Source organism: Pteropus alecto, unplaced genomic scaffold (genome assembly GCF_000325575.1).
Source record: "Pteropus alecto unplaced genomic scaffold, ASM32557v1 scaffold103, whole genome shotgun sequence".
Classification (NCBI taxonomy): Eukaryota; Metazoa; Chordata; class Mammalia; order Chiroptera; family Pteropodidae; genus Pteropus; species Pteropus alecto.
The window spans coordinates 3,042,259-3,062,682 of record NW_006436288.1 but is presented as its reverse complement, the minus strand read 5'-3'; the positions used below and the strand labels follow the sequence as shown (position 1 = coordinate 3,062,682).

General features: G+C 34.2%; 1 protein-coding gene across 5 annotated transcripts in view; it reads left to right on the top strand.

The window, feature by feature from the left end:
• The window catches only part of EPS8 (epidermal growth factor receptor pathway substrate 8), a 152,264-nt gene that overhangs the window by 56,420 nt on the left and 75,420 nt on the right, over positions 1 to 20,424 (top strand). Inside the window, exon 3 of one of the 5 annotated variants that reach the window (XM_015590080.2) lies at positions 6,607 to 6,702. The exons of the other annotated variants lie outside the window; for them this stretch is intronic. The gene's annotated coding sequence lies outside the window, so the exon portion shown is untranslated. The remainder of the gene's footprint in view (positions 1 to 6,606; positions 6,703 to 20,424) is intronic. 5 annotated transcript variants of the gene reach the window in all.

Sequence of the window (20,424 nt, the reverse complement as noted above, 5' to 3'; positions counted from 1 at the left end):
GTAGGGAAAAGTTACTAGCAGAGAAATGTGTGTGTGTGCAATTTCTTCAGTAATTATGGAAAAGTGTGCTGTAATCAAATCTATAATGTTCCAAACGTATTTCTCATTCCTACTTCTGTTAGCTGCCCTATCTTAGAAGGATAGGGAATCGATAAATACCCATGAACTTTGCTTAGATTTGCCCATGTCATTGGTATCTTGAGTGCGCATATGAATGATTAAGGTTTTAGTGCATGCAGTTTTTTTATGAGTATTCTGGATAATGATTCGTCAAATACCAGCGTCTACCAGATTAGGCTTTTTAAAACTATCTTTAACATCTTTACCAAAGATTCAGAACCAAAAGGTATGTCAGAATTCTGTTAGTTTAACAGCAGGGTATTAAATATACCTCTTAACTTATTAGGGAAATGACTGTCTTAGAAGAATAAATGAGCCTTTTTCCAAACAGCAACATTTTTGGCATTTAGCAGACCCATGGGCTTCAGAGAGACTCTTCAAAATGATACATTGACATTTTAAGGTTGGAATTTTATGATTATGTTTTTCATTTTGAAAAAAGGCTTTCCTTTCTGCTACTTGTCTTCTCACCAAAGAGGTAATATATATTAATAGTACTTTATGCTGTTCTCGCCATTGGTTTCAAGACTTCATTATTTTTCTCTTCTCACTCCCTTGATAATGCTGCCCCCTATCTTGCTCATTTTTACCTTTAGTTCTTCTGTTGCGGGCAGACTTTGTTCCCCAGGACACAAACTCTGAGCTGGAAATTAGTGTTCTGGAATTTTATTAGAAAGTGCTCTTGGGATCAGCCCCTGTGGAAGGAAGGGAAAGAAGAAACCAGTATTGGGCAGAGGGGAAGGTAGGCTGCCATGCAGTCTCAGTGGAGATCTGACCTTGCGGGAATTTTGAAGCTAGAATGGTTTTTCAGCACTGTTTCTAGCTGGGGAGAGGGGACTAAGTCTTCATATTCCATATGTCAGCCCATCTTTGGATGTAGGCTGCCCTGAGAAGGGAGCAGGAGCTCGTAAGAGGAGACTCTTCACCCGAGGCGATTCTCAAGAAGGCTGATAGCTGAGGGCTGTCTGCTGGCAGCACTATGGCAACTGGGGAGTAAAATCCTTCAGTCCTAAGGTTCTTAGTGACACGTCATCGTTTTCACTTCATCTTTTTTGCAAGGGTGCTGGAGATCTTTAGAATGGCCTGAGGGTTGAGTCAGAATTTCCGGGAATGGAGTGTCGCTGGGCAGAGTGGTCAGGATCTTGAGAGATGGTAGAGAGGAAAAGTTGGTGTGGAATAGATTCTGCCAAATGATTGACTTCTGGCATTGATTACTGCTTTTCTATATAAGTTTAAAAAATTTTATCTGTAGTGATAGATATCTATCTATAGCTACTTTCTTTTTAAGTTACAGAAACTGATGAAAACTCTGGGTGCTCTTTGCGGAGAAATGTGCATATCTTTAAAAAAAATTGTTTGGTTTTTGTAAAACCTACCTGTTTTTTCAGTTCCCTATTCTTTATAGGTTATTTTCTTACTCCATCTCTTTAATCATTATGCTTTATTGGGGCATTTTCATAGTGAAAAAATAGTCGAATACAAAATTTTTTGTTTGGTATATCTGTTAACGTTCAATCATCACAGTAAATTATTTTCCCACATACTTTGTAATTTCTCCATTTATTTTTGTTTTTGTTTTCGTTTAGTTTTGTTTGTCCAGCTTGTAGAAATCCCATGTGGCCTTGTTTATGGAGTGTTATTTTAAAGTTGTTTTGTGTTTGTTCATTCCAGTTTCTCATTCCAGATAGCCCAGGACTAAATTTATCTTAATTTCTTAGCTTGGAGATTCTTGTACAAATAAGACTCAAACTTCAACACTGTTGTGACACAGGCTTAGAGTTTTAATTTCTAGTTGTAACATTTCTCCTGCCTTCTCATTCAGATTCTCAGAGACCAGCTCCCTTGAAATCTAAGACAATGGGTGGATTTATCCTCTTACTTCACCATCTTTAATTGTGATAGTAGCCCTTTGAAGTCAGCTCTGGTTTTATAGAGGGACCTCAGTACCAGTTTTATACCCTGTACCCCTAATACCTCTTCTCTGTCCCTACATGGGCACCAGGGCTTCTACATACAGTTGTGCAGATTGTATACTGTATTGGAGGAAAGTGAGGCCAGAAATCTAGCTTAACTCTTCTCTCTTGAGAGAGAGCTCTATATTCTGATCTCTTCTTGAAGGGGCATCTTACCAATTTCAATTAGCCTTAAGCACTAAGGAGACTCCAGTGATCATTCCTGGCAGCCATAGTTGGAAGTATTTGCTTTTCTGCTTACCACTTTGGCCATCAGTTCTATTTTTGGATTTGTATCAAGGGATTTTTTTTTTTTTATTTCAAGTAAAGCTGTATATTTTTAAATTTTGTTACACTCTTTTTTAAAATCTTTTTTTTTTTATGTATTTATAGTGGAAAATCTTCTTCATTAGCTTAGTTGACTGTATTGCTGTATCTGGAATTCCCCATAAGTTGCCTATTAACCTCTGTTCTTCAGATTTCACCTCTTTAAAATGGGAGTTATAATAATGTGTGTTTAGTGTCAGCTTAGAGCACATAGTAGGTTCTCAGTGTTAGCCATCATCTGTACCCTTTAAAGCTTTATCTTGCTAACCTAGGGAAGAGTCGGAAATGTAGTGGAGGCTGTGTTTATTCACTTAACAAGAAAAGGAAGTCTTACTTAACGCCTCAGAGAAACCCAGGGAGAGACTTTGTTCAGTGAAGTACTTGCTGAAACCGAAGCTTCCAGTCCCACCTTTTCTGTGGATACACCAAAGGTCACTTGACACAGAGAGTGAACTGAGAGAAATGTCTTCTCAGTATTGCCCTGGAGAATTGCTTAGAGGAGTTTCACCTGGACTGTGTGGGTAGGTAAGTTTGAGTTTGTGGAATATTTTCTTTGCTAAGGAGAGCTCTCAAAGGCATTATGATTATAGAGGATATTTGTAGACCTTGAAACGTGTAGTAATACTTTTATTCTCAGTAAGCCCTTTGACAGTCTTTTAAGTTCCAGTTTGGTTCCAACTGGATTCTGAACTTGGTGAAATTGGTAACTCAGGTCCCACAGGGTCCTGTCTCCTGCCTCCTGGCTTCTTGCTTATAGAGATGGGGATTTAAAGGATTTCTCTCCCTAAGGTCATGGTGTTTAAGAGAATAAATTCTCTCAAAAATTATAGCTAAAAAGAAACCTGTTGACTATCAACAGCTGAGAAAGCACAAACATATCAAGTGTTCATAAAATTATATTTCAATTAATCTGATATGCAATATACTGTGATTATCCTATAAATATTAACTGCTTTGGATTGTTTACACAATGTTAGTTGTACTATGAAAATTTGCTTATTAACCAGGTTCAGCCTCCTTAGGTTGTTATTGGCTTTGAGTCCACAGACTTTACACTGCCAAATTTTTGTGTAAACATTATTCTTGGGATCTAAAACGTAGTGAATATGTGTATTTAAAGTTTTTTTCTTAACTCATGTATATTAATGGAACTTCGTAAACGTTTAAATAGTCAATTAATGAAAGTTTTTTAAAAACAACTCTTTCAAAAAATCCAATTTAAAAATATGTTTTAAATATAAAATTTGAGTAGAGTGACAAATATGTGTAATTCTTAACATATAAGGATCTATTTTTATAGCTCTTATTGATTTATTTCTTACATTTAATTTTATTCAGGGAGAGCCTTTTTGTTCTGTTACTAGTAGTTAGGTGCAAGGCTAATTTATACTATTTAAAAACAAACAAGAGCTAATAATACTATATCACAATATTCTACATAGACAACAAAAGTAAATAATTGGTTACATCACTATTTTGGTGCTGAAAAGTGTAACATTCTTGAGTTCAAGTGCCATAATTATGGTTATATTGATCATTTTCTGAAATACATTCTTAGAAATGTTGATTTTCCTGTAATGTGTCTGTTATTTATTAAGACTTTCTATACCATAAAGAGAATGATCAAATTATCAATTTATCAAGACCCATGCAAGCATTGTATGTAGCTTTTGGTACCATAAATGGGTGTGGTACCTTGAGATGTTTATGATCTGATCTGGTATTACCCTTGCTTGCTGCAAATCTTTGGTCAGCTTTATAGGCCAGATTCCAAGGCAAATGTTAGTCTCATGTTGAGTATAAATCTCATATGTACTCCGGGAACTATATATAAGATATTTTGTCCTTTGACCCACCTTTTCTCACTTATCTGGAGTGTTTTCAAAGAAGTTTTTGTTTCTTAGCAGCTAGATTTGGAAACAGTTTCTTCAGTTTAAGTAAACTGCATATAAGAGGAAATGACGATGGAGAGGATAAGATGTTTAGACTCATTTTCTGTGTAAATAATTTTGAAGTAAATTATGTAGAGAAGTCTCCTTTTTAGTTTATTTTTCAGTGAAATCCTGTCATTAATTCATCAAGGTACATGTGAAGTTTACTTAAGGGAACTATGTTAAAGTTTTAAGAGAACAAAAATCAGCTCATTATACTTTAGTTTTTTAAATAGTAGTTTAGTTGAAGTGTATAAAAATTTTGTACGGATGATATAATGAAGTAGATTATCATATAGTCTTTTGATCATTTATAGGATAGTTATAATTTAATTGAACAATTAAGTATTCTTTAAAATTCCTTTTTATTTTAGAGTTAGGTTTGTGTATGTGTTTTTAATTGTTTAATCGGATATGTAAGTACTTACAAATAGAGTTTTCAGCTATATGAAAAAAATATACTTCTTACTTTAGGTAAAATTTGTGGTATTCGTATACAGAAACTTGTGTACAGAATATATTAATTCGATTTGGAAATTTGATGAGAAGAAACTTGTGGTAGTTTTAATTTTCAATATGTTTTTTAAAAATTTAAAGCAAACTTGTGAAATATTGTATCTCCGTAGTTTGTAATGTAAAATCTTAGCTGAAATGTTTATGTGTGTTAATTAAGCTTACTATAGATCTCATGAACATTTGTCCAAGAAGGCTTTGCTTTTAGGAACACTGATATACAGTTCCTTGAGTATTAAAAATACATTGTGTTAGATATTTAGATGTAATTCAGAACCATGTTATTTAATTTTACTAATTACACAATCCTAATGATCAGGTTTAAATATCTGACAATATTAATAGTACTATTAGGTTGCATTGCATTCTTTGTCTTCTTTCGTTCTTTCTAAAAAAAAAAAAGTTTCCCCTCATTTTGCAGGTAATTTTTATTATTTCACTATTTTATACAATTTGCCAGACCAAATGACACAGTTAGCATCCATTAAGTAGAACCTGTGAATATCAATCTTGGACCCAAGGCCTGGAATTGCAGTTAAGAAATGCCTTCCTGCCGGTTTTGCTCTCATTCCAGCTACTCCGAAACTAGTCTCTTAATATATTCAAAGCCTAGATTCTGAAAGCTGGTTGGGCTCCCTTTTGCCATTCATAATTGATGTTGCTCTCTTCTGGATAAAAATTGTCAGTGTGGCTTTCCCATTTCCCATCATATAAAATTCAAAGTCTGGTATGTAACTTATCGTTTGGCATGAATCTTATCATGAATCTTAATTTATGGCCTAAACTTCTTCTTGATCTTTATGCTTATACCTCCCATTTCCCGCCTTTCTCTTTACTCATACCACAATTAGAAAGTCGTAATTTACCATATTCAAAATTTACCTCATCATTAAGGTCTACTAATTACCCCCATTCAATTTCTGTTGTTCCTCTCTTCCAACATTGAAAGTAATCTGTTCTGTACTATCTGCATTTTCTTAAAGTATTCCCTGTTCTACCTGATGTTGCAGTTATTTTTAGGTGTGTTATAATATTTTGTACCTCCTTAACATTGACTGACTTTAAATGATCCACTGAGTGAAGTCTCTATGTCTTAACTATGAGGGGTTGGATTCACCTTATATCTCCCATGTTGCCTTGCAGTCACTAGATGATCGTTATAAATATTGGGTGACCGAGTAAGTAGAATGGCATGACATTAAGTTGTTGACTATAAGACTATTTCATTGCTCTGTTAGAAGGGACGTTTGGGGACAGAGGATCAACTAAAGATCTAAACAAGTATGGCTGCTGAAGAAACAATCAAAGTGCAGTTAAGAAATTTTTTAGATGCTGTTTAGTGGCTTAGTACTAACAAGGAAAGAACAGCTTTTTCCAGGTAAAGGCTTCTAGCTGAATAGGAAATTGGAAGAGTAACACAGGCTTTGTAAATAGTGACTATAGTTCTGGGTCAGAGAATGTTTTTCATAAGTTCATAGTTTGAGAATAAATATTACTATCAGGCTTGTTTTGAAAATGAGGATTTATTCCCACATTCTTGATATTAGGGGACAATTTGAATAAAATGTAAAGTTAACATTTGTTATGCATGATTTTATCTGAGAAATGGTAGGCGAATATAGAATACTTCACCTAGCCGAATTGAAACACATAGGAATTCACAAAATGCACATATACACACTTCTGATATCTTCCAGCTGCCTCACTTGACTGCATGTTATAAGCTATAACTGTCCATATCTCGTTTTATAACTTCCTTTCAGTTTCAGATAACCCTTCTTCCACCATTTCACAATAACTCACAAATCGTAACCCTTTGGACAGCTAATTCCACAAGCAAACTTCAAGTCTTTTTCAAGGTAAGGTGCCATATTTATTGTAGTTTTTATTTACTTTTTTTTAAAAGCTATTTAACATATGTAAAACTATGCTATGGTCTTTATTAGGTCTTTTTTTTTTTCACCTGTCACTTACGGCCATTTTCCTCCTAAGCCCTGTGGTTTTAATGACAGGATCATGATTTTTAGGAATGCATATGTTGCATTATAACAGAACTGACTGTACTGATTGATAACGTACAGAGTATAAACTGATATCTCTCTCTCTCTACCCCCTTTCATTTCTACCCTCCCTTCCCTCTCTTTTTTAATGGCAAAAGACATTGAATTTACTCTGTAAGTAGGAACACAGTGCCACAGAGCAAAATGCAAAAGAACTTGTTTAACCAGTATTGATAAAGGAAAAAAAAAAAGCATACATTTATCAATGGCAATAGGCTCAAAAGCAAGTAGAGATGAAGTTAATATAAAAGGTTTGTGGCCTCCTGGGATAAAATATATATCTTATCCTTAAATAATAATTATGTTTAAGATTTTTTGAACCTTTACTATGTGCTAGGCACTATGGTAAGTGCTTGACATGGATTATGCCATGTAATTTTCACAAAACACTAAAAGTACGTGTTGTTACTGTTTTTATTTTACAGATGAGGAAAAGAGGCATATAGGGGTTAATTAACTTGCCCAAGGTTGATAACTCATAAATGGCAGAGCCAGTACTTGAATCAAGTCTGACTTCTAAGCCATAGATCTTAGTGGTCTCTTAGAGCAGCAGTCTCCCAAGAGCGGACTGTCAGAAACAGGGCTTTTAGGAACCAGGCTGCGCAGCAGGAGGTGAGCAGCAGTCAAGGGAAGGAAGCTTCATCTATATTTGCAGGCTCCCCAGTGCTAGCATCACCCTATCAGCTCCACTTCAGTTCAACAGGCATTAGATTCTCATAGGAGCACTGGTCCCTGGTGCCAAAAAGGTTGGGGACCACTGTCTTAGAGTACTTTGTAGATTATAAATAACTTCCACATGTGTTATTTACACTTAACTGTGTCTGGTTGGTATCACAAACTGTTTAGACCCCTTGATAGATGAAGAAACAAAGGTACTCAGACTAAGAAATACATAGTTGGTAAGAGGCGAGCAATAAAAGAAACTAATTCTGACACCTAATTCAGAGTTTTTTTTCCATTGGAATTATACATAAAAAGAGAGAAAAACTGGGTAATTAGCAATAAGGAGATGAGCTGAATGAAGAAAGAGAAGAATAAATGATGGTGTTGGAAGTTGGTGACAGAAAGGTGAATTTATAACAATATGTCATAAGCGAAAAGAAGGAGCCTTATGGAGAGTGAGCAGTAGGGGACCTCTAACTCTATGATACATGAGGCCTGATCAGATTATCATAAAAGAACTCAAACTAGCACCAGTTTCAGTACAGGAATATCATAAGAGAAATCTGAGGTCATGAGCATGAATTGGTTATGCTGTAAATTCTGATAGGCTCAGAAAAAAAAAAAAGGAAAGAGAGGTAACACTAGAGGAAGCCCTCAAAAAGCTGTATTTGTACTTCTTTTATAGCATGTCATGTGTCACTTTTTCTTTAGGTAACCAGTTACCTCACAGGGCCTTACATATGAACAAGATCAGCATTTGTTAAACTGACGATTTGATAAATAGTAGAAAGTAAGTAGTTCTTCAGTTGAGTGTTAAGAACCAAATATTATGCAGATAACAGGATAAGTAATGGTGGAATTAATGAGTATTTATGAACTTAAAGCAGGGGGTCAACAAACTATAGCTAGTGGGCTGTTTTCTTTCTAAATTTTTAGTGGGTTATTAAAAACAAAAACGAAAACAAAGAATAACAGCAGAGACCACTTGTAGCCCACAAACTCCAACTATTTACAACCTGACCCTTTACAGAGTTTGTCAACCCCTGACCTGAAGTATAGCCCATGAAACAAAAAAGTTAGACTTGTTTTCTTTTAAGAGATCAGATTAGGTAACGGAAACTGGTATTATATTAGAGGTCTACATTTTCAAACATGGACCCTTTTCCCCTACATGTAGGAAGGAATTGATATTTTAGTAGGGGCTTTGTGTACTTTATATTAATTTCTCATACTCTTGAAAGATTACAGCTACTTTACAAATGAGGAAACTAGGCTTCTAGAAGCTAAGTAAGCCTAAGATTTCACATTTAATAAGTAGTGAGATTCATGTTTATCTGGGTTTCTCAGATAAGAAAATGATGGAGAAAATTGGTTTGTAAAACTTGAGTATAGGCTATTCAAAATTCTTGCTTGAAAATATGTAAATAGATATCAAATGTGGATATTCGTAATAGCTTTAGCTAGTATCCAGAATATCAACAAAACATTTAAATTTTACACACAAAAAATTGGACCAGTTGGAAAACTGTGTAATTTTATTATAAAATTTGCATATGAAAAGAAAGTCTTTGGATAAACTGTAGAGTTACAGAGAAAATGTGAAGGAAAAAAATTTGTCATATTAAAAAACTTAATAGTTACCCAAAAGAAAGATGAGATTTAAAATGTTTCAGTATAAAGTACAAAATAGAAAAGTGTGTTCTGCATCAATAGAAAGTATACAAGACAGTAATTTATTTTTGAAAAGCAGATATTAAACTAATATTTGTCCATATGTCTAATTATAAAGTTTTGTGAAGACTATCTTAAGGTGCTATGAAAACATGTAATGAGGGATCTAATTTAGATTGGTGGGTCAAGTAGGACTTCTCCAGAGGGGTCATTTAGGCTGAGATTCAGGCGTAAGGCAGGCAAAGACACAGAGGATAATTATTCCAGACGGAGTGTGATAGGCCTTGAGGATGGAAAGAACTTGGCTTATTCAAGGGAATGTCAAAGGCCATTGTAGCTCCTAACTACTCAGAGGGCAGGAATTATATCTGTTTCGTTCATCATTGTCTTGCCTGTCCAGCTTTGTATATAGTACCTGCTGGCATATAGCAAGCCCTTAGCGAGATTTATTGAATGCATAAAGAATGAATTGACATTTCTCTCTACAATTCATGGTATAATTTTGAGTACAGGGATTGCCTGGATGAAGGATTCTATCCACCTTTTTGAAGTCTACCTAATCACATTAAACTACTCAGATTGTCGGTAATCCCAGATTACCCTAGGCCACTTTCAGCTCAGCTTTCTGAAACCTTACTGCTGTCAAGGTATCTGAATAGAGCTTGACCTGGAGACAGTCTGTAGACTGCTTCAACTGGATATGATTCTGAGAAGGAAGAGCGAATTTGCATTATTACAATGTCTGGAATAAGTTTGATGTAGAATGAATATAACTACTTTTCTAAAAGTGTTCTGTACTAAAACACATGATTTTAGGCTCTTTGGGTGATCACCGGGTCACCAAATTATGTGATAATCAGGCTTAGAGGTTTAATTAAGAAGTTAAATACTCAGGCACTTCCTATTTGTAGAGTTTATTTCTTCAAAATCAAATTTGAACTTCTAAATTAAGATATTTCACTTATAGGTTTGGATGCATTGAGAAATTTATAGAGAATAGGGAGAGGGTTGCTTATTTCCCAAGTGTGTGAAATAAAGTAATAGATGTAGAAAGAATATTTTACAAAATACCATAAAACGAAGGTGAAATAGGGGTTTACAACAATTAAAGAAAGAGATGATAACTTTAGGTGGGGAGACAAATGGAAATTGGAGACAGAAGGACAGAAACATTTCCGAGTTATTCTTGAATGTTAATCTTTTAGTTAAAAATAGCCGATAAGTGGCAAAACAACACATGTACAAATGATTTTACAAAAATTTAATAATGACAGTTGTGTATGCTTTTCCTAAGGTTAAACTTCAGTGAGTTTTAGTTTAATGCTATCAGACCGTTGGGGATTTAATATAAATTTTGAGGAATTTTTTACTAGATGTCATAAATCTGTGTCCTTACAAAAAGACTAATACAGTCTTGGCTTGCATGTGAGGTAAGTGCTTGTTAAGAGTTGTTTTGTTTTGATCAGTGAGAAAAAAAAGACACCCCATCCCCACTCTCCCTGTAGATATTAAAAGGTTTCAAAGAGTGTGTTGGGAGGAGGATTGATGGTACTGGTATGTGTAAAACTCTCAGTATTTTTCTAATGGATTCTTTTTTTAAGTATTAAAATTACTGAGTTAGATATTGCCAGTCTCATTTGTCATTTCCAGGAAGAGAAGATATTCCAACTATTGCAGTTAACAATTGATTTGTCATAAGACGTCAAGTTAATGGTAACTTTTTAAATGAAAGTTACAGACATGTTTCTTATGCCTTTTAAATGAGTCTTAACAACTTTTGTTAAAATCATTTTGTAGTTTTCATTCATATTTGCTATGGAGCTTAATAACAGACTAATTAATTATAAAAGCCAGATCTATATCTTTTTTCCTCTTATCACCTTAAAAGTGTGTGTGTGTGTGTGTGTGTGTGTGTGTGCGCGCGCGCACGTTTGCCCTCTTAGGAATACTAATGTATTTGATTTTGTTTAGTGCATGTTTTCCTCAAAGCTTGTATGCATATTAGATTGTTTAACATCTTAAGAAGTAAAATTTTTAAAAATTCAAAGAATTGAGCCATTCTTTGGGCCATTTTATTAATTCTTTCACATGATCCTTTTATAAAGAAACATATCTATTCCAAATTATTCTATATTTTTAAAGTAACTTCGTATATACTTTGTCTTATTTTATGCCCTCAGTATACTGTGAGATTGGTCTATAGGGGTGGAACATAGGGCTCTACTTCATTTGACCAATGAGAAAACTAAGAATCAGTGAGAAATGGCTTTTGAGAAGGGCACTGCCAGGTAATGTTAGAGCTGGACCCAAAATCAAGAATTGGTAAAAACTGGAACAGTGCTCTTTTTATTTTTCAAAACACAGTTAAATTTATTGCTTTTGTACGTTAGGAATTGGGTCTCCTGATCTTTATTAAAGTGGAGTATATGATAATCTAGTTCAGTTCAAATTAAAAAATAGATACACACATGCATATGTTTATATTTGTGTATATACATGCACACAAAGGATTATAAAGATGGTTTTAATTTTTGTGTGTTTGCTGTGGAAATTCTTTATGTCTCTGGTACATTACAGAGAAAGCTGCAATAAGATCTAGCCTTTACCTTCCCGACCAGGCAGCTGCACCCGATGGGCTCATGGACATTCAGTTGTTTATTCATTCCTTAGTTATTTTTATTATCGTGCTAAAGTATATATAAAATAAAATTTATTGTTTTAATCACCTCTAAGTATAGAGATCAATGGCATTAAGAAGATTCACATTGTCGTGAAACTATCATGACAATCCATCTTCAGAACTTTCACATCTTCACAAACTGAAAGTCCATACCCATTAAATAATAACTGCATGTTTCTCCTTTCCCCAGCCTCTGGCAATCACTATCCTATTTTCCACCTCTATGAATTTGACTACTCTAGGTAGTCCATACAGTGGAATTGTACAGTATTTGTCCTTTTGTGACTGGCTTATTTTACTTAGCATAATGGGTTCAAGCTTCAGCCATGTTGTAGCATGTATCAGAATTTCCTTCTTTTTAAAAGCTGAATAATGTTTCATTGTATACATATACCACAATTTGCTTATCCATTCTTCTGTCAACGGACACTTGGATTGCATCTGCCTTTTGGCTATTGTAAATAATGCCGCAGAGAACATGGGTGTGCAAATATCTGTTTGAGTCCCTATTTTCAAATTTTGGGGGTATATACCCAGAATTGGAACAGCCGGAACATATGGTAGTTCTATGTTTAATTTTTTGAGGTACTGTCATACCATTTTCCACAGTGGCCTTACCATTAAAGGAATGTTTTAAATGAAATACAACAAAAACAAACTTTAAATTCTCTTAGTTGCTGGATTTTTTAAAATAAACTTTTCTAAAATAGGATGAATATACCTAGATTTCTATATAGATTAGATGTCTTATATAACTAATAACAAAAAATGTGGGCTCTGTCCTTATAGGTTATTGGTAGGTCCATTTTAATTTACTTAAACTATCTTCCTGTTTCTCTTTGGAGAACTCAGGAATTTGATGAAATTATGGGAGTACCATAGGTGAGTCTTAGTTTTTCCAAAAAATTATATAAAGCAAAATACAGTTGGGAAGATTTCCATAGGAATAAAAGAAACATGTAAAATTATCTAAAAATTAGTTAACTTTGCTTTCTAATCTAGTCTGTCCTCCAGGATGCCTCCATAGTTATTTCATTAAAAATTAATAATATGACTGTTGCCTGGTTTACTGTTTTCATAAAATTTAATTCTGAATTCCTTTGCATACTCTACCAGGCCCCTCACAATCTGGCATCAAGCTTTTCTTTGCCACATCATCTTTTTATATACCCCATATTGTAGCCACACCAAATATCTCACCATTCCCTGAAACCAATGTCCTTCCTGGTACCATGCTTTGCATCTGGAAGGCCCTCTTACTGCCGTTACACATGCTGATTAGCACACTCCTCTGTGTCTTTTAAGACATAGTTCTACAGTCTTCTGTGTGAGACCTACCAACAGCTACCCTGGGTTGATACTTTCATAGTACATAGTTTAGATCACAATAGCACTTACTAAATTGCATTGTAATCATCTCTGCATATCTGTCTCACTAAAGTGAGTGCTCCTAGAGGAGAGAAATTGTGTTGTTTGTTATGTGCCCTTGTGGGAAGCAAAATACCTGGTAGGTGTAGACAAAAAGTACTGAATGAATTTCTTATGTGCTTTTGCTTATTATATGGGTCATATGTCTTTACTGAATAATCATTCCATGTATAAGCTGGAATTCCTTTCATAATATTAGTAATTATTAATAATTGGATATAGCTTATCATAGGCAAAAGTATCAAATGGGCAAATTTTTTCTTCAATAGCTTGCTACTTGCTCCATTTCTATGCAGATTTCTTTCATTTCTGGCCACACTGACTTCATAGGTGTTCTCACATTATGTTGGATTCTTCCTATCCTAGGAGAAAGTATCCAATGATTCATTCTTAAGTGTTAATTACAAATTATTTTAAAGTGGTGCTAGGGATGAAAATGCTTACTTGAAAAGAACGAATTAATTTCCAGTGAATTTCATTTACTATGTTTTGGGGTAAATGCCAAACTTTAGGAAGCAGAATGATTCTGTTTTGGCCCTAAAAATCACACTGGGCAGCCAGGCTTTCAAGAGCATCTCTGAATCTTGAGCACCTTCAGAGTGGTGTTAACTAGGAATATTATATTTCCTTAGGCTGCTGCTTGAAAAGCTTCACCCCTCTGGGTTAAATTTGCCCTTCTTATACTGCTCCTTAATAATATCAAGGTCAGAGTGGAGTGGTTTATTTCAAAGTGCTTATTCTGCCTCATTAGTGAGCTAAGAATTTCTTTTTCAAATATTTGGAATTAGAAATATGCAGTCATTTAATATTTAAACTAGTTTCTATGAATCAGTTATAGATTCACGTGAACAGTTATTAGCTCACTTGGTTTATTAAAGGATAGTCTTTCTACTGAAAGCAAAATACTGCAAGAGTCATATGTTTGAAATCTTTCCAGTCTAGATTACTTAAGAGGAAACAAACAGCAAGATTCAGTTTAATTGCTTGTTATTCTGAAGAAGGAAATGTTCTGGTTTTTTTTTCTCTCCCAAGGCCTGTGTCCAGGGCAGTATCATTTTGGTGTTTTTATAGTTCTGTGAGATGTTTCCAATGTTTTAGAATTAAAAAAACAAACGAGGCTGACATAAAGGTATCTGGACAGTGGAATATTTCAAAACTTATCTAAGTAATTGTTCTTCTAGATTAAAGGTTTGGTATTATTTGTACAACTCCTATTGATTGATATATTATTCACATTAGAATCTATAAAGTAATGTCTGAGAAGGAGATAGATAAATTTTGGCACAGATTTTAGGAATTTGAAATGTTTATACATGTGTACATATGTGTAATTATACATGTGTGTGTCTGTGCATATGTTTGTTTTTGTAAGAATTCTAATGTGAGGATGAGGGATCACACACAGACATACCATAGAAACTGATTTGGGGTTCTTTCATTGTCTATCTGGGTTTGAGGCTTTACTGTATACTCACTGTGTGATATTGGGCAAAGATTGTTCTGTGCCTCAGTTTCTTTATTTGTAAAATAGAGATAATAATAGCACCTACCTCTTAAAGGAATTGTGATTTTCAGTTGAATTAATGGGTGACAGGAATGTATAAGAATGTTTGACACATCTAAGCATTTAGTAAGTGTTTTTGTAAATTATTATTAAATATTGGCCACATAGTTGATTCAGAGAGGAAAAAAGAATTACATTGAAAAAAAAAAAAGTGACTGTTTTGAAGCCAAAGACATTAGTTAATTTTGTGGATTAAAATCATAAAGTTGTTTCTTTATCATTAAGAGATTATGGTTTAAAGAGGGATATGTGGAAATCATCAGTGATTTATTCATTATAATATTTCTTGGATTATCTGTTTTTGACTGTATTTAAAGTTTTCCCTTTCATGACCAAATAATATATGTTTATAGAATGGTCTCTACTTCGAAACCTGGTAAGCTTTGAGAAATATATATCTTTTGTTCATTTTGTGTTAGACTTCAATTTTGTCTAATCAGTGTTTGAAAGAATGGTACTTGTATAGACTTCCTTCCAAGAAAAACTTTGGGTGTTTCAGGAAGTGGTCTTGGTGAGTCAGAGGATAATACTTTTTCCTCTGAGTCAGTTCTGAACCTTCTTGGTATAAATAGGCGTACTTTTACCAAAAGTTCTGCTTTTCAGATCAGATGTGAAAATCACTATTGATACATGACCACACCAACAACAGTACTATCATTAGTATTTCTACACAATTAACACTGAGGGATCTTGTCTAATTGTAACTAGAAATTTTGCTAAATATTTTTTTTTAAATTTCAAATTACTTCTGTCCTTCTAAATTAGTTTCTATTTCATATCAATTTTGCTTCCGATAGGAGTCATTTGTGTCGCGAGGTCATTTGTATCAATCTTAGAGGAAATTTATATTGGTAATATCTACTTTGTTCACTATAATTATGTGAACTTTCTTTAGCACACATTTATAAAATCCTCTATAGCACACACAACTTTAGTACAGGAATTATTTTACAAAACACTACTAGTTTTTCAAACCCTGGAGCTGTGTCAGAGATACAAAGGAATAAATCTGAGTGGTTCTTCATAGCCACGTTAAAAAATGCTGAACATGATAAATAATTGCCAAATGAGTAGATGTTGTTAACATGGAGTTGGTCAGGGAAGACTTTCAAAAAGGGGAAGGAATTGAGCAATTGGTAGTTGGGAGGTATAAAATTGCCAGTGGGATGGGTGTTTAGGGTAAGAACAGAGACCTGTAGGTGAGTCATAAATGAACTGATAGATGTAAATGTATGTAATAGATCTCGACTGATGATGTGTGCTTTTGCATATAATTCTCCTAACAATCTAATTCTCATCTTTACTGATGGGAGGCTTAGAGAGGATATGATTTGTCCAAGGTTGGTTACAAGGAGAAGGTAGAGTCAGGATTTACATTCAGTACTGCCTATCTTCATGTTCTTTTTATGCCACAATATGACAATAATATATACTCAGTAAGTTTTTATTGTTTCCAGTAGTTCTGGAAAAAAACACCCCAAAAACATTTTCCTTCTTGGCAGAAATATTATTAATTTTTTTTTTTTTTTTAAGGCTAGCAAAGTGGTCTTTGGGTGTTAGGAAATTGCCTTATGGGTATGCTTGCTCTCTCGTCTTAGGGAGCAGCAAGTACGAAGTCTTTGTTTTCTAAGAGTAGATTATTGTCATTTGAGCCTCTGTAAGATTTTCAAGGGAACTCGAATATATTTAGAAGTTATTTGTGGGTAGTGGGGATTTATGCTGTGGATCCTTTGCCCACTTACATTATTAGATTGATAGTTGGTCAGTTTTCATTTTTTTTATCTTAAGAATTTGGGCCTTGGTTGGAGTCTGATTTTCTTTTATGGCACATACCAGCATTCTAAGAATTTGCCACTTTGTTTCATCCTATTTCCTTCACAGTGGGGAAGCAGCCTTGTAGCCCTTGGCAAAATTGGCCTTTTTTGAGGTGACAGCAGTGGCAGTTGAGATCAACCACCACTGTTGTAAACACTGAGTTTCATATCTCATAAAATTTAAACACTTGTTTCCTAGAAAAATTTTCATTTTAGCATCCCAGAATATGAAACCACGTCAGTTCTTAGGAGAGCAGGGAAATTCATCTTTTTCTTCCCGCTTACTAGCTGGATCGCGCTACTCTGTGCTGCTACTTGCTATTCCTAAGGATTCTTGGCAGCTAAATTGTAAAAAAAAAGAAAAGGACAAAATTCCTCTTATCACCACGTGCTTTATTTGTAGGCAAACTTGGAGTTTATAAGAGTTAGTTAACTAGCCAGTCTTCACAGGTACTTTTACTCTCCACAAATGAAAAAATAGGAGACCTTTCTCCTATGCTCTGTTCTGTCAGGTGGTCTGTTCAGGTAAATTTATATGAGTTAAAAGGAGTTAAATATGTGGTGACAGAAAGAAATCTAACTATGGGTGGTGAACACACAATGCAATATATGTATATATGCCTTACTGTTAAATTGTATACTTGAAACTTACTGGATTTTGAGAACCAATGTCAACATAATAAAAGTTATTAGGAAAAAAAAGAAAAAAAATTTATATGACAGGAAGCAGGTCACTGAGCTTATATGCTGGCCTTTGTCACTAAGCTAATGCACTGCACTTTTGAGCTGCAAAGAACTCTTGAAGATACCCTAGTTTCCAGCGTAATCAGTGCTACTTGAGACCCCCTAGTTTAAGTGACATGTCCGAGGGCACAAACACAGTTAGGAATAGTATTGGTGAAGGAAAAAATAGCATCAACTTCAGCATTCAGTGTTCTTTCTCAACTCACAACAAACTTCTATCAAGTTGAAATCTAAGATGTTCCAGTGACAAATCCAGGAATGATATTTCCTCAACACTCACAGAAAGTGGATGGGCTCTGGTAGGAATACTGCTCACCATCAGAGAGCGTTGGGACAGAATTGGAGAGGTGAGAAGAAACAGTTAGATGAGGATTTCATTTTCCACTACATTTGGGGAAAATAAAGAAGATGGCTGGTAATGAGAGGTCAAGATGGGAAGTCAGGAGGAAGGAGAGGTCTGTTTTTCAGTGTGAATGGGGTGACTTAGATAGAGATTTGGGAGAGTAGAGTTGACACTGCCTGCTCTTTTCCTTGAGTGGAATTTAAAAACTACTTTAAGAAAAAAGTCCAACTGTAGGAAGACATATATTATCAGAAACAATCATGTTTCTCTCTTGAAGTGTAATGTATTGAAACTATTAGAAGTTGCTGAGTTTAAGGTATGCTGACAGTTTAGCAGCTTGAGGAAAATTGTGAACTCTTTCTTTTCCCATCAAATTCAGTAAAAAATAAACCAGATTTTTTAAGGAAAAACAGCATATGTTTTTAAGTTGATTTGTTGAAGTTCCTGAGAGAGTATATTTCCCACAGAAGTTGAAGGAAAAGTACCCTGGATGTATCATTATGTTTCATAGAGATAAAATGGAATATCTCTCTAGTTTCATAAAATCTTGTTTTTTACATTTTAATATATTTCTTTCATAATAATCCATATGACCCCAGTTCGCATATAAAAGTCAATTCTAGTTTCATTGATTGCCATTATACAATTGGGAATATGTTCTCAGAGAGAAATAATCTGTAATAGACATAGGCCCAGCTGAACAAAAGTCAAGGTGATGTCATTCCCTCTTAGAAATTTGAAGCCCTTTTGAAACTCTGGGGTTCATTGTCTTTATTCTGGTACTATCTTTGCCTTTAGCTTGATATTATTTCTAATAGTCCTGATTATTTCCTGTCTTTACTTTATAAACTTCTAAAATCTAGTTTCTTTTCTTTCCTGTTTATAAGTAAACCTAAACTGTTCTTTTTTTATACAAATGGATGCATGCTCATGTATAACAAATTTATAATAAAAGAAAGAAATCCTTTTAGTTCTATTTAGATGCTATGTGACCAAGTGATTTGGGGTTAAAAAAAAGATAACTCCCTGTTACTTTCCTTTACTTGGCAAAGTGTTTAGATTTTATTCCATATCTTCTACTTATTTGGTCTCTGACATTGGGCATGTTATTAAACTCTTTATCTAGCTTAACTCATTTGTAAAGTAAGGGTAATAATGGTTCCCACCTCATGAGGCTATTGTGACATTTATAAGAAAGTAAATACATGTATATGGGAATTATGCCCGGCACATATTGTTACCTACATGTTAGCTGTTACGGCCGCTCCTCCTCTTCTTCCTCCTCCTATCACTATTAGCAATCATAGTAGTAGGTTAGTTTTAGTGCATTGATTTTTGAAAATCGGTTAGCTTAAAATGGGGGACAGCAGTTATGCTAGCTGAATCATACTGAGTTTATTTAATAAAGAGCTGTAATTAATTTGGGGAGATATTAGAGATATTAAAATAAATTTTGTTCTTATGAGCAACACATTTTAATTGAATCAGATCATGCTTCTACTTGCAGTTTTCCCTACCTCAGCTTACAGGCCATTTTCCCAGTTGCTCAGATACAGGAACTGTGGGAATGGGAATGAAAGAAATGCAAATGTGGTATTACCAGCCCTTTTGATAATTCTCTCTTCAAATTTCCTCTTCCTTCTGACCTTAAATATCTTACTTACCCAAATAAAGCCAGCTTAATTTCCCAAACAAAAATCCACACAATATGATCCAGGAACATGAAGGTTTTTGGTGATTTTCCTATCCCCCAGCCGATCCAAACACCCTTTTTGACTTGTTATTTCACTATAGAGTGTTGTGTTCTGTTTCAATTCTAGGTGCTCAAGTCCAGGAATATTTCTTGGCAAAAATAAAAAATAAAAAAATGATGGGGGGTGTTTATAAATTGACACTGGCCCAAATGTGGATGTGTTACTATAAAAAAAAATCCCATTTCTGCCCAAGTAGAATAGTAGCTCAGTTGTTCCCAACTTCTCATCAAATCCAGGTTCTTAAATTTGAAGTATCTAAAGTTAGCATTTTATAGAATTTACTGTTGTTGTTTTTTTGTGATTCTTCTTCTTCTTTTATTTTGTTTAAATTCAGACTGTTACCTGAAATAGGATTTAAAAAAACAACATTCTATTCAGTAATTTTTACATAGATTTCTTTACAACAAACACTATTTCTGTGCATCAGTCTTGAGACATTGATGAAAGTACTTTGAAAAAATATACAAATTCTTTGTTTTAGTGGTTTCCTAGTTATCTTAGATTTTAAATGAGGAAATCCTGATATAACATTTTCAGACTGAATCTCTGAGAACTTTTTAGAAATTCATAGCTAGATTTTATTTATTCTGACTTTATATCCTTATAAATACTGTATTTTCCTCTAAGCATTTAATAGAAATTATAATCTTATATTTATTATATTACTATTTCATGTTGGCTCCCCCACTGGATTGTAAGGCTCCATGAAAGTAGGAACCACGTCTATTTTGTTAGCTGTGCACTCCTTATGAACTTTTTAGAAATTCATAGCTAGATTTTATTTATTCTGACTTTATATCCTTATAAATACTGTATTTTCCTCTAAGCATTTAATAGAAATTATAATCTTATATTTATTA